Source organism: Adelges cooleyi, unplaced genomic scaffold (assembly GCF_023614345.1).
Source record: "Adelges cooleyi isolate 19-005CV unplaced genomic scaffold, UGA_ACOO_1.1 ACOO_flye_CR_arks_rails_tigmint_CR_PRNA_574, whole genome shotgun sequence".
Lineage (NCBI taxonomy): Eukaryota > Metazoa > Arthropoda > Insecta > Hemiptera > Adelgidae > Adelges > Adelges cooleyi.
The window spans coordinates 4,878,352-4,894,910 of NW_026096268.1; the positions used below are offsets into that span (position 1 = coordinate 4,878,352).

Below are 16,559 nucleotides of genomic sequence, written 5' to 3' on the forward strand. Positions count from 1 at the left end.
GGGTAGGTCATGCAAATTGGTATCACATAATGGTAAAATGACAGTTTTGGAAATGCAATCATACGGGTGGAAGAAAGAGGATGAGCTAAAGAGGCTAGAATGGGGTATTGTCTTTTGAATATGTTATCGCGATAAAATAATACCGAGAACAGAGTTGTAGAATATAATATTATCTGGACTGTCCCTTTCTAAGTTATTTAGTAGAAATTTAAGATACTGTTATGAAGCTATGGGTTTGATTTCGATCCAGCGTTTTAATATTTATACTAATTCCGCATAATAATTGATAGATATTTAATTAAAGTTATTTAAAATAATTTGACGTTCAGAACAAACAACAAATAACGTACAAAAAAAATGTACTCATAAATAATAAATAAATTGTTTGATCGATTAATATATAACGAAAAAAATAGAAGAAAAAAAACTTATGATCGGATAAAAAATAACAATATTGCTGTATTTTATCAGGATAACATTTTTTAGCTCTGGTTAGAATACTTTTATTTTAAGACCTTCAACGGTCGGCCAAACATTGAATAATTTTACTCTTACCCTTGCTCTATGGAGGTGTAGGGTGGCAGACCCCGTGTAAGGCGAAGACGAAGAAGACTCTTACCTTAGGAAGTCGTTAAAAAAAAAACACACTCAAAGTTAACCGCTGGTTCTTAACTTTTCAAAATACAGCGCATTAAAACTTTTTGCAAAATAGTCAAACTAACGTTGGCCTAACAGTAAATCTATTCAAGTGGGAGTAACCGCAAGATATTATGTAAATAATCGAAATTGTTTGCAAATTTGTTTGAGGTATTCTTGCGCTTCGCTTCGCATTATGCTATTGTATATTATATACAACACAATTCATTATATATTATGCGTAGGGTTTTTCAGCAGCTCTGCGTTTAATTCGAATGAAAAACAGATTTCAAAAAAACCTTGTTAGCCGGAATCTGGCGCTGTAACACACTAATTGTAATTCATAAATAAGTAACAATCACAATTATTGCAAACATAACGATTTTTGTTTCTCTGTCGGTGTAACGTAGTCACTTTTACTTTGGGCTTAACGGCATGCCGTATCGACCAGTATAGCAATGTATATTCTCTCGAGTGGGCTGTTATAAAACCGGTGTATGATCATCATGCGGGCGGAACAAGGGTATACGGACGACCGGAAGTAATGCCATCGTGGTGGTTTTAGTTCCGGATATTATGTTTTTACGATTATCGTTTTTTTTTTTGATTTTTTTTTTATCGTTTAATTTTCCTCACTGCCGACTTTGTCGTCGTCGTTCCGAGCACAGCGAATGCACTTAGGAGACATTGATAAGCGCTCAAAACACGAGCAAACCAACTAACTGCTCGGATCACGCAATCGTATTATTATGTCGTCAATCCAACACACATAATATAAACACCAAGGAACACACACGATTGTGTTCACGTTACACGCCGGGACTGTGTGACTCAAGAACCCCCCCCCCCCCCCAAAAAAAAGACAGTGCGAGAGTGTTACAAGACGCAGTATAATATGTGCATTATAGAGAACTAGGTATATATATAGTCGCAAGAAGAATCGCTGTTTAATCGATAGTTTTTGTGCGAGGCGAAACGTTATGGCGTGTGTCGGTAAGGTTAAGACTTTTTGACACATCCATAACGTAACTCGAAACGCGATTTTGTCGTTTTTGGTTTCGACATTTTTTGTGTGACTCTCAAAGCGACACGAGTAGAAACCAGCCAAAAATTACTATTACCGACTTTTAAATTTGTATCAAATGTACTAATTTGTATGCCACATTTTCCGATCGATACTGTCTTGTGGGTGTAGGACCAAATTCGGATTGGTAGAATGGTGTATTGCTATGATAGGCAGGAGATTTCGTGTATTCAGTATAATATAAAAAAATAAAATATGCTAGGTAGAAATAGGTAATTTTAAAATTTCCATTACAAAGCGCTGTCAAGCAAACTTTAAATAAGGTAGATTAGGTTTGCTTTTTTTTATCGATTACACTATTCGTTGACAAGCGATGGAGAAAAAAAGGTTAAAAATGTCAGTTGGAATATTATTTTACTGTAAATACATTCGGAGCATAATATTGGATGTATTATTATTATTATGGGTTAAAAGGACATAGGTCAGATTAAACGGTATTTTTGTTTAATATTAATATTGTAATTAATAAATAGTTGTTGTATAAATTAACTGAACAAATATTAAATTGGAAAGAATAAGTAGTATACACAATTATTTAACTTATAACATATTTTCTTTAAAAAAAGAATAATGGAATAATGTCCAATCTCTGCTTTATATATTTAGAACAAAAAAATTTCAATATGTATTTTAAACAATAAACAGCTAACGACATTGGCACAAAAATTAAGTAAGTTTTTAACTGAAAAGTACCTTTAGCTTTGCACTAACAGTTAACGCCTTTTGTATATGTGCACTATAAATTATACTATATTGTATTAAATATAGTTTGTTGCGAACCGTGTTGGAGCATATACTTCTCGGGAGACCAAGAACGAGATAAGTCAAGAATGCGATATAGTCAAAAGGATATGGAAGTACTTAGAGGAAGTCAATGGGTTGGCGGTATGGTCGTAAATGGAATGGTCTCAATACAAAAAAATTTAAAAATGGGTTCAACGTTTCTTAGCACTAGGAAACTAATAAGACCGAATGAATATGACTGTACACTTTATATAATATTATGTGTGCTATGTTAAAACAAAGTTTATACGATCAGACAGAACAACTAAATAATCCACGTTTAGTGCTTTTGTGCTTTGACTCATTAGTGGAACGTGTGTTTAAATTTTAGAACCGGTTAACTTAGTAAAGTTGTGTTTTCTTGTGCAGCATTTGCATGCACCCGTGTTATTTAAACATATTTAAATGTATTGGAAGATTTAACGAGAACGCCAAAAGCGCTTTACTTGTACAACTCGCAGGAAGCGTTTTCGGCATTGTGTTAACGTTTTACTACACCTTCTTCGGTCCCTATCTTTTCATAATAATATGCAGACGGAAGACACCGAAATGACAATTCAAACAATCAGTGTCTCGTTAACGAGTTTGTAAAATTTAATTATACGCCTTACCCGATACCGCCGGCATTTCCATGTAGTTCAAGCATTTCGAAAATCAATTCACACAAAACAAATAATTATAATAATAATTATTATTACAATACCGAAACGCGACCGAGAATATTTAATACAATACTATTATTAAACATAATAAATTATCGCGTTGCGGTGTTTTTTCAACCGAACTTTAAGGAAATTTCAGTGACGCGCTTAAATTATAAATTATATTTGAAAAAAAAACATAACTTTGACATTATAACTACCTACGGTATGCTGTTAGTGGTGTGAGTTTTTGCCACAACAGATGAAATTGCAGAATGCAACTTATTAGTTAAAGTTTTAAGTAAAACACTAAATAAAAAAGTTTGCCAGAAAAATATGCTATTTTTTGCCCGATGAAATTTGTAACTGACATTAAACGATACAATTTTTTTTTGGTTTGCTACATAAAATTATTGTTTCATAGTACAGTTTTTCCCCTAAACATGTACGGTTTCTTAATTACTATAATATTAAAATCAGCTGTCATAGTGTCTGTGTTTTGTATTGTACAAATGATTATTGACAAGGGCTACAATAATTTATCATATTAAAGGCGTTGTCACTTTAAAGTGATTAGACCACCGTCGGCTGCGGAGAAACCACATTAAGAGATGACGTGCGTTTTGCAAACTGATTACGTACACTTGCCAGACGTTTGTATCGAAACACTGTTGTACTAATAGTTATCAAATTTGCAATCAAATCAGTTGAATCGTTAAATAGAGCAATAATCTATCTTGTCCATTTCGGATTCGGCTCTGGACTAAAGTGCAGTATTTTCAGTCCGCTGCAAAGAACACTATTTTAGCTGATTCTGATGTATTAATATTTGTTTTTTTTTATAATGTTTTATTCAAATTGCAGTTACACTGTAGCTATAATATCCCAACCCCGTATTTTCGAGAGACATTCAAATGAGCTACATAGTGTCAATTTAGGACGGTTTTGGTAAACACATCGTCATTCTGACAGAAACCTATGTAGGTACATAAATAAATTGATTTATCGACAAGTGATATTTCACAGCTTATATTATCACTTTTGTCATACTCGGGAGTTGGAGAAAATTAAAAATTAAATAGCTAATAACAGCTAAAAAACAAATCGAATACAGAGCTTAATAAAAAATTCTTCAAACCATTCCTGGTGACCGAAACTCTTATGCGCTTAATGTACTTCATAGGAAAATAACAACATACATATTTAAATAGCAATTATAACCGAACTACGAAGAAGACTTTTGAACGTATACTATTTGTCCGTCAGACTTTACTGATTTGCAGACCTTTATTCTTAACAATATTCCTCAAGTGTAATTTGATAAAATATTAAAAAGCAATTTTTAACTCTCCGTGGACCTCAAAACTTTTTTCACGAATCTGTTTATTACGGAGATCTCTCGCTTTCTGAATTATTCACACTTGTATTTCGCATATTATGTAACGCACATGAGTTCCATGTGACAAAGACAATACATAAGTAAAAACAATAGGAGATTTAAAACAAAGCAAAAAAAAATTCCAACACTAAAAGAAGTGGTGATATTATAGTACTTAGTAGTGTTGAGTTTGGTTAGGCCTTCTAATTAAAAACCGTAACAAATTCGAAAGTGATAAAACTACTTTAAATAATAACTGCGATGCGATATTAAACAATATTAAAGTACTTCCTTTTATAACACATTTATATATCATATCGCTCGATACTGTTGGCTCAATAAAAAAACATTCAAAGTGGAGTTGAAGAAAAACGAATGGTAAAAATAAAAAATACACAATAAAATTATAGAGCTAGTATATGTACGTATATATTGTAATAATCTATTTTATTAATTACAATCAACAAAAAAATACAATAAATACATCAGGTATATATGTGTGCAATAAATGTTAATTTAAAAAACACAAAATGGTGTAATTATAACATATGGAAATTTTAGAAAGCATTGAAAAAATACATTAAAATTGAAGTATAATGCTATAATTAGTCGGTTAATCAGCCGGTAATTGAGTCTAAGCTTTTTTTTATTCTTTCTTCTATACGTCCAAAATTGACTACGCAACTCAATCCAATGATTTTTGAGTAGGACCAGATAATATTAAAATTAGAGCATTGGAATATTTTGCTTATAAATTCAATAAAAATCTTGCCTCTCAGAACATTTTCTTCTAACAACGTAGGAACATCGACAATATTCGTTTGTATTCCATATCGGTTTGCCAAATCAACGAGATCTTTATTAGCCTCATATTTCGAAGGATTTTTGACAAACTTGTTAAGGTGTCCACCTAGAACAACATCAGAAACTGTAGTAATTGAATTTTTCTTCAGGGAATTTTTGAATTGTATTGTCTCTTTAATGGTGTCCAATGATTGGTTGATGTAATTCATCAAATCTATGATTTGTTTTTCTTTCTTTAAATAATCCATGGGCTTACTAAACTTTTCAATTACTCTGGGCATGAGCGGTTCGTTATAGGCAGCCAAATTGAAATATTCGAAGAAATTAGTCAGTACAGCGTGCATAGCATTTGTCTGAGATTTAGTCATAGACAGAGACATTTTAAAGTCTGTGTTACCATTCAAAATTTTCTTTAAGCACGCCAAGTGTTCATGCGCTATTCGCAGCGCGATTGCCTCGATTATTTTAATAAAACGTTGTTGAAACTGATCGAGAGCTTGCATCTGGTCATATAGTCGTAACTTAGTGCTCGTGGCTACTTCGTACAGGGCGCTTAATTCGTTTACGAATGATGATATTGAATTTTCCTCGAACATACCCAAATGTTGCACGAGGATAGTCATGTCGTCTTTTGATTCATGCACGTTGTTTAGGTGCATGCATGTAATTTTCAGCTGGTCTTTATATTTATCGTAGGAGGGGAACATTTTTTTGTTGTCGTCGACTTGTTGTTTGAACTTAATTTTATTTTCACGGATCAACGTTACCTTGGAATCTGGATCTTTGGCCGAACTTACGAGAACATTGATTTCACCTAATGGCGAAATCTCCAGCGACGGCAAGCCAGAGGACTGACTGTAAGATATGCACAAGTCCAAAGAGTTTTCGAACAATTTCGTCACCGCAGCGTGTAAAATGGTCAGCGACTTCTTCGCTTCTTCGTTCTCCACGACGTCGTTGGTCGCGTACGTTTGCACCCTTTCGGTGTACATCCAAAATATCCAAAATATGCTGAGTTCAAACAGCAATGTGCTGGTCGTGGACTGTAGCTCGCCGACGTGAATGTGATACATAAAAGCCAAAATCTGCCGTCCTTCGTTCCAGAAAGTTAAATCGGTGTCGTTTTTTTCGCCCGCACCTTTCTTGTCAATCTTTGTTTCCGTGCCAGGCTTCAATGTCACCAGGTTTTTGGTCAGCTTTAGATGCAACAGCACACGGAACAAATAGCTACATTTTAGGTCTTCGCATCCCTTATGTGTGTGCATCATTAGCGTCTTTTCGTCCTTAGTCCTGACGTCCAGCATTGGTTTCGCATACGGACCCTTATTGAGCATTCGCACGGTATTCCATTGTTTTAAGATTTTGCCCTTAGGATTGCCGGCAATTGAGCCTAAGCTGATATACACGGCCACGGCGATAATCAAGAAACATGGAACGTGCGACATGTTCACTGTTGTATAGTTGCTGTAATAATATCTCGAAAAAATCAACACCAAACGGTTGTATGACCCAGAATATATTTTGTTGTTACTTGGTTTTATGCGAAAAGCTTAGGCCTATGGCTTATGGCCTATGACTCTTAGGCACAAGTTGTTTTTTTATTTTTTTCGAGTTCTGTTTTTCGCCAAAATACACACAGTTGTTGTTTTCAACCATCTTTTTCCAATGATTAAATATTTACCGATCGATTTGTGCTTTTTTAGTTTGCGCATTTCAACAAAACACCCAGTGTAATATATTATTTGAATAGGTACATTTAGAATAAATGAAATACGGCTGTTTTAAAGGTACCCGAAAAATATTTTCATTATGTTGTTATTCACGATATAACAATCGCAATATATTATTATAGGCAGACGATCAACTCTCTATCCGTGTCAATTAATATTAGCTCATAATTTTTCGGTATGAAATATTGTAACAACAATTATATTTCAATAACATGTTTTGTATGATTGTTCAAATCAGGGTTAGTCATACACCAATACACAAAATAAAAAATGTATACAAAAACATAAACCACATGTTTAAAATCGACGTAGTTGTATTGTTTGAAGTTTCCAAAGCTAAAACGATTTTGATTATTATTGTATTTTGGGGCCATTTATTTTTAGCTTCGATGCGGAGCAGCGTTGCTATTTGTGTTTAACAATGATGTGGGCTTTTTTTGTATCTGTATTCACTGTAACTTTTTCAACACTGGACCAATTCTTTCGAGTAGCAACTCTAAAAATCAAAAAAATTATCTAGTTAGTACTTTGATGTATAAAAGTTGAAAAAGTTTACTTCTTCATAATTAAAATTTGAAGAAAAAAAACCATAAGAGTTTTAAATTTACTGGCTATAATTTCGAGAAAAAGGGTCGAATCTAGTTAAACTTTATAAGGAATATTTATTAGGTATGCCCCTATACGTCAATAGTCTCAAATTATACCCATTTCTCACTTATCACTTTTGTTTATAATAATTCCTGTAGACCTGTAACTTCTCCGTCCCACTATGCTTTGATCCTATTATGCCTCGACCCAACTGTACTGGCTTACTCGGATAAAATCACCTTGAAATAAACGCTTTGATGCTGATTTGTAAACACTGCACCTTACTTTAACACTTTCTCACTGTGCTGGTTTATACTGTGCTTGCTTTGGACTTTACTGGTTTAAAAATAATAACTACTGATTTGCATCAAATCGTTTATTTAAGGTGATTAAATTGATTACAAAGTGATTTTATTATAAATGTAGGACAATAATTGTCAGTACTCCGAACATTTTTAAACATAATATATATTAACAAAAAAAAGGAGGATCTATTTTGATAATTAATTATTTTCTTAAACTATATTATAACGCTTACAGACTCTATTTGTGTACAGTAACTAGTAAAATGTACAAGGCATTGTTTGAGGTACAATTTTAATATTTATAGTTTTTTAATGATTTTTGCAGAAACATTAATAACAAAAATTAAAAATGTATTCCTACTAAACATTTTTTTGTTTTGAGTTACATTTTTTTTTGAAACTAAACAATAATTAAAAATTGATCGATTTCTAAATCTTTACACTTTTTTTCAGTTCTCGTTGGTTTTTTGTTTTTTGAGGAAAAGGATTTTTTCAATATTTTATTATTTTTTTACTCAACTATTTTTATATTATTACGCTTGTTGAAATTTTTGGTTTTAAGACTTTAACAACAATGTGATGTCAATATATATATACATACCTACACTGTTTAGTGTTTTTCGATGGTATTATAAATCAAAACGTTGGTATTCGGAACGCGTATTACAAGCATGCTATATGAGATATAATATTATGTGGTTTATTATGTAGTTCTCGGTTCACATAATAACCACAAGGCTTAAGCGACCACTGACATATTATTAATACATTTAAACTATCCGGTTATAGCTGTCGTTATAGTTATCGTCCATGCTGGAGAATTTGTTTGTTTATCAAAGCCCAATACTGTTGTAGGTACGCTATATGTATTATTTTTTATTCGAATGCAAATTAAACAAACAATTTATACATTTTTTTTTCGGTCATACCGTGTGAATTATTGGCACAGCCATGAACTACACGCGTCATTAAATAATAGCAGTTGGACTCGTCGCTATGGTGGTGAAATACCTTCTTCTACATAATAAGCATATAGTTTTACAAAATAGATCATTAAATATTATATTTATGATATCACCAGTTTTATTGGAAAATAAAATATACTTTATATGATAAATTATATAATACTTATTTCAGGGTTTCAATAAAAACATCTTTTATATAATCTTTAGTATTTAAAAAATATTATTGAATTATCTTATTACAATATTATTTTCCATATCAAATATGATATAAAAACGTTTTGACGATATTGTTTAATAGTAATAAAATATTTTGGAAGTATACGCAATTGCCATTTGGGAAATTTAATATCCAACTCAAGGCGAACAAATTGCATAAAATATAAAATTTAATTACATAGTGTTTTGGACGAACACCTAATAACAGTAATAATGTTACTTAAAGTGATGTAGGGTAAGTGAGACTCAACGGAAAAGTAAGTGCATCTGTTATATGTTTCAAAGTTTTAATTAAAAATATTAAATTTTAATTACATTATTTAAACCATCTAATGTAAAAATATTATAATAATAATTGTTGTTATAATTTAATATACATTGTTTTAGAATGGTTAATACTTATTTGTGTTTAAAAATGTACAGATACACTTGAGCCGTTTAATAACAGTTACCCGCATTTCACCTTACACGCAGATTTTCAAAAAATTACTTTATTTAACCACATTAAAGTAATTACAATAATTGTATTAATCGAAATTATAAATTATATATATATTATATATATATATATATATATATATATATATATAAAGCAAGTACGTCTATTTGATTATAGTATTATTATTTTGTAAGCAGAGTTGGGAATTATTGAAAAATTATCCAAAAAAATCTTATTTCAATTATAATTTTTTATTTAATTGAATGTTGTTCAAACTCTGTTTGCGCGGGCATTTATTATTTGTCCTGATTATCTTCATAAGTTCTTTGTCGTGTGTTTATCAAAGGACGTCTACATAACTAAAGAAAAATACTAAATGGTCCAAAGCAATTTACTCGGATTCAAAGCAGAAACTATTTATTTGTGTGCGTGTATATGTTGTTTTGTTATTATTTCTTTTGATATATGAAAAAAACTGGCTGTCATAAAACGTTATGATATTATGTTCTTATATTTATATTCGTTGAGTGCGTGCAATCGTATGGGTACATTTGTGAAAAGCTGTAGCTGCTGTAATAAAGTGCTGTGTACAGCAAGACAGATTTCGACAGTCTACACAATTACATCAAATAAAAGCTTGAGTAGGCGCAACACTGCGTATGGCGCCAGAGTTATTACACAAATGCAATTCGCCTTTCAAATTGCCAAATGAAATTTCCTGAAGTATTCTAAAAATTCGAAAATAGCGGCACTTTACTCGTACAGCAGAGTCGAGCCGGCTTAGGAAAAAATATATGTTCGATTGAACTAAATATCGTGTTATTGGATTTTGTTTGTGTAAATGCTGCTTGTCCGTAAAAGTGTTTATAGTAAACTATTTTAGTTTTTCTTGAACGCGAAGCCTAGAAGATGTTTTAAATGTTGATATACTTATTATAAACATATAAATATTGTACTTTGTAGTCAATGGCCGATTCTTCGAAAATTCGCCATTCGTTTATGTTGTGAAGTTTATTGAGTACAATTAAAAAAAAAAAAAAAATTGTCAACTTTGTTGGGATCAGATTAGATCCAGTATTGTACACGAGATACAAGGGTAATGTTTGTAGTACGTACACTGTCTTACCTACGTGACAAAATAATATTATTCTCGCAGTTTATTTTGTTTAACTGAATTGCTTTATTGTTGGAAGTAACAGTAACGCCGAGATTTTTGTATGTAACCAGCGTGTATTATACATATGGGTTTATTTTTCATAAAATACAAATGTTGTGTACGTTAACCATAATATAAGAACACAAAAAGAGATAAGCACGTACGCGGAAAAAAAAATTGTAACTGCAAAGTGTGAATGCTGGTCGTCTGGGTTCATTTGTTTTTGTTTTTTTAGTTCAATTTTGATAACGGCATTTTGAGCCTTTGGGGCAATACAAAATGTCCCAAGGGATAAATCGTATGATAAACCGTTTTTTTTTCTCTTCGAGTCTGTTCAACCGACTAAATCAATACCGTATGCATCTTTGCACATTCTTTAGACAAAATAAATGCTTACGTAGGTACCCATATTCTGTTTATATTTATGAAATTTAATATACATTATCCTGTAACTTTACCTTGATGGTTATATGATAAATATTTTAAAGGATCAAGAGGTTATCTATACTAATAAAATATGTTTATACTTATATATGGAATATAAAATAATAAACCCTTTCTTAGAAACTCGGAAGCTTTGTTTTTATGTCCGTCTTTTTTTTATTTTTAATAAAACTCACCCGGTTAAATTGTTTACTCGCTCATATTGTTTTTATAGCGAAGTCACTAAATATGATGCCGTCTACTACTTATCCAGCCTGGTTGAATCTATATTTTATAGAATCCAATATTTATTATTACCTGTGTAATATATTAGTAAGTAGTTCGTGTAACAATCACTTTTGTATGATGTTTACTACTTCGAGACAAACTGATTTCCAGAAACAATTCTTCTGATTTGTTTGAATTGCTCGGCCAATAGATTCCTTCTGTTTTAATTTATTCTCGCAAAGTAATTCCCTTTGATCCGGCCTCCATGTTTTGCCACGAGTTCAGATAAAAAAAAAAACATAAGTCCCAGAAATATCTTAAACTAAGAGATTAACGTTTATACCGTGTAAACATCATTGTCTTTTAAGATACTCTGTAACTAAAACTAAATACTGAATATTGTCAAACGTGTCACCATAAGGGTCACAGTAATTATTATTGTCTGTAGATTTTGTTATTTTTATGTACAACTTAATATCTCTCTAAAGCAATTCTCTGCCAAATGGCAATAACTTCGAACGTAATTATTTTTTATTCTCTAACATTATTATATTATAAACTTGTCCTTTTTTATATTCCAGTTACCTGAAGTTTTTCTTATCGTTTATTTTGCAGAGAATATTATCCTCATAAAATTGTCTGTTCATTTCATGCGCTTCATCAGTAGTTTTATATACTATTAACATTATATCGTATGACTATAAATGTTTATATTAGGTTGTTATATTCGTGCGAATAAAAAATATCTATACTGGAACGCATAACTGATCAACTGTTTTGTTAGATGCACGTAATATTAATAGTTGAAGTGCTTAAGTAACTATCTAAATGTATTCTTTCTAGTTAACAATTATAATGCATTGTCTAATAGAACAATGAACTCGAAACAACAACAGTCGGCTCTTGATGTAAGTGTAAAAAAAAAATTAAATATACTGAAAAATTTGTTTCGTGGATAATTTTATTTTATAATAGTTTCATCGAATAAATATGCTTACCGTGTGGTAATAGTTTTAAAAAAAAAATAAGATTTTTAAAAACTATAAAAGTGCAATAAATTTGCAAATTGAGTGGTTTCTAACGTACATAATTGTATTCAGCTGTTAACAATAAGAGCGCGTGTGACCAGCAGTTTTTTATTATTGCTTCCTTTTTTTTTTTAATGTCAACTCCTGTTGGGGCATAATTCACCTTTTTAGGCTTATGAAATTGCAGAAGTTTCACGTATTTTTAGAGAAAAGATTTTTGGCGAAAATAAAAAGTTTTTTTTATTCTATAAACAAATGTTTTATATAGAACCATAAATAATTATGCGAATGCGACTTTTCACCGGACTCCCAAGTTTTTCCACTACACAGGCTTTCACCGCCGCAATAAAACACTTCCTTTGGGTCGTAACGCGTTCAAATCAACCCTTATACGTTCTCAACCCTCAGGTCGTGCCGTCATGCCCATTTGAATAACACAAACCGCATAACACATAATAATATAAGGCGCAATGTTATATTATATCGTCTGTACGACGGTTTTCTACAACGGCCTGGTGAACTCCACTAAGTTTAGTCGGTCCCTATGTATATTATGTATAAATTGAAACTTAGTTCGTTAATAATATAATACAGCACATTCGGTCAAAAGGTAGCTGCTGTAAAATAAAAAAGAACATAATACACATATTATAATATACCTATTGATAACCGTATTTTTTTTAGTTTTCGACCGATTTTTTTATTTTTGTTGAATTTTTTTGACATTTTAAACGCTGTAATATCCGAGGAGAATAAAAAAAGTACTTTCGAGTTTCGGGCGTAGTAGCAAATTATGCGTGTTCGGTCAGAGGAGAAATTACACCGTCAATCGGTCATCGTCACGACACGCCGATAAGTAAATCCTCCAGGAACCCATTTAACTTTATTGCTCGGCAACGGCCAAACCTTCGCGTAATCGTACTTGCTTCTGGTCGTAAAGCCTCGGTGGCCTGCCACCGCTGTTCGGTTTTTTTTTCTCCGGGGAGCTTTACTTTTGAATAGTTTTGCGTCAACCGTTAAATTTATCGGCCGATTCAAATTGGATACGGTAATATTTAAAATTCTATACGTTTTCGCGTACATACGGGTATATACGTATACTATGTAGGTAATATACCGTTGGAAATAATGATGATATTACACATTGTACTCAACGTCGGCCGTGGAAATTGTTTTTGCTCGGCTAGACTTAAACGGACGCGCATAAATGATAATATAATCTTATTCGAATTACACATTGACGTGAAAAAAATGATACTCTTAACTGCTTTGTTGTGTCACCTAATACGTCACGTATGTACTAGCAACATTGTTAATGTTGTAGTATTGGAACTATAAGGTTCGCTTTGTAGACGAAAAAATGTATAGGTTCTTCTGCGTCGAAGAAATAATTTTTTTTTTTTTACGGTCAACTCCACTACTCGAAATGTTAGTATTTATATTTGAAAAACAAATACGTTTAAAACGTTTTTTTCATAAAATGAAAGTATTTGAATTCTTTGTCGTCTGATTAGTCTTAAACCGAATACAATGATTGTAATGCAATTGTATTTAAAAACAAAAGAAAAATGTGTTCGATTTGAGATTAGTTACTCAACATTGTTTAACATTATCTAACCGCAAGTATTTATGAGAAGTCGTTTTTGTTCGGAGCACACATTTTGCCTTATCTATGTATTTCATACACAAATACTCAGTTAAACACAACAATGCCTACTTTCAATTAATTTCCTCCGCTTATCTGGTTCCTAATAAACGCACGCAAGTATAATAACATATAATAGTAAATTTAAATTATTAATCGGCCGCGTTCACAAAGCCTCTTTATGGATTTTATTAAATGTACCTTGAATGATTTAACAAATTCGGTAATGCTTTGTAATTATTGCGTTTCCTTCTCAAGAAAATAATTACATGTCAAAAACATAAACCGCCACACTCGCCTAAAGGCGCACATTGCTGCCTGTTTTCAGATTTTTTCTTTTCTCTGCGTTTTCAAGTGGAAATAATGTTAACATATTGATATCCTAAGCATAAATACATCGGCAGTATTTAATTGAAATCATTGTCCTTCGTTATACTACATGTCATTACCAGACGTTCAGTACAGTTATATGCTGTATTATATTTATTATGGTATAATAATTATGTTTCATAATTGATTAATCCGATAAATTATTTTGAACGTACTTAACGGTGTCTAACGAGCGTCTCGGTTTATTTTATCTCAATCAATTTTCACCAAAATATAAACTAAAATGTACCAACAATTCAAGAACAACATTGATACTTAATAGATTATATTTCAGTTTAGAAAAACATTGCCCGAAAATTTGATAAAAAAAACTTAATTTTCTTTGAATTTTGACCCTTTAGTTCAAATTATATAATTTCTTAGAAAACAATAAACGTTTTCTACTTTAAAATAATCGAATTGTTTGATATACCATATAATAAAGTATATTTATGTATTGATGGGTAAATTTGGCAAAAGCCGACCGGACCTGCGTGTATTCAATAAAACTGACCGTAAGGTTGAGTAAGCACACCTCCAAAGTGGAAAATAAAGAGCCGCTAACAACCAACACAATGATGATGTTGTGGGTATTGTGGCCAGCGGGAACTAAGTGTTTTGGCACGTTACCCAACGGCGTGCCTCGCAGTATATAAGCACACACGGATTTATATAGGAAAAGAAAAAGGGTGGCACATAAAAAATAATGAAATGTGAAACCCTATTGAAATAAAAAAAATAAATGATAATCAATCGAACGTTTTTGACAAATTTCACGAGCATAGGAGCCTATTTGTGGGAGGAAGGACTTGGCAGTTTTGAAATTATCACCCTCAAAATTCCGTGCATAACTTACCTTGAGTTATTTGAAAAGGAGACCATCGGTAAAGCCCCCCACCTATTTTTGTTTAGTAAGATTGCGGTCGATGGTCAATGGACTATTTGGTGACCAACATATCTACGTTAACATAATATTTATAATAAATACAAATAACAAATGGCGCATAACGTATCGAGATGAGCAATACAAGTATCAAATAGTAAAATTTTCAAAAATTGTATCAATGAGTCCAAAATTGATCGATTATTTAAATTATTAATAGGTGTTCTCGCTGCAAATGTAATTTATAAATACATTATATTGTACCATGATGTAATTTACAATTTATGGATGCATCAAGATTTCGGTTCATGTTTAATATCCATCACTGAATATATATATTTATTTCTGACCTTTTTGTTTAATTTTAAACCCGCTCTATGGTCATTTATAATCTGGTAAACCTTTTTGGAAGAAAGTTTATGACAGATTACCGCCAACACAATGAATTACCCACATCAATATAATTTCGCGAACAATATACCTAGTATATAATATTGTATATATATATATATATATATATATATATATATATATAAGTCACATTGTTAGTTGTTCTATATCTTGGAAATTTTACCTCGGTATAGTTACAGCTTAATATTAACAATTTGTGAAAGGCCGTGCTAGTCTCAGATCCAAAATCACAAGTCTGGTACATAAATTATATAGTATTTGATTGAGTACTACTGATATTCACCAAAAACATATTTTGTTAATCTCAGTAAAGAGTCTGTTATTTTTTGTTTTATTGTTCTATGCGTTCTTATTATTTATTTAGTTATTTTACTTATTATTCTTTGGTTTGCATATTATTTTTTGCACCTAAAAATTGTTAGAAATTCGTTACTATGATTTGAACGTATAGTTAATCCCTCGGCACAAGATTTTAATTAATTTCCTGATATATTACATATTTTTTTTGATTTACCAGAAACCGTTGTAAAGGTAAGAGTGGTGTGTAATAAAATTCCAGTCGACTACGCCGTGTCAATAATGTTTTTAATTTAAAATGTATGCCTGAATTATATAAAGTAAGCACTTCATGTATGCATATTCCAAATGCTGAGGCTATGAATATTTTAAACGGTATTTGTATAAGGTGTCTAGCGCCGTTTTGAAGTAGAAGTTATACATAAATATTTTGAAAAAACATCACATGATACCTTTAAGTCGTCTAACAATATTGTAACTATCGGATAGCACATAAAAACAAACATAAAATGCCTCTCAAGTCTCAATAATAATACTGTATTCTACCGAC

General features: G+C 31.5%; 1 protein-coding gene across 1 annotated transcript in view; it reads left to right on the plus strand.

Moving 5' to 3' along the window:
- LOC126843309 (agrin-like) overlaps positions 1–16,559 on the plus strand; it is an 86,015-nt gene that overhangs the window by 13,210 nt on the left and 56,246 nt on the right. The window lies entirely within an intron of this gene.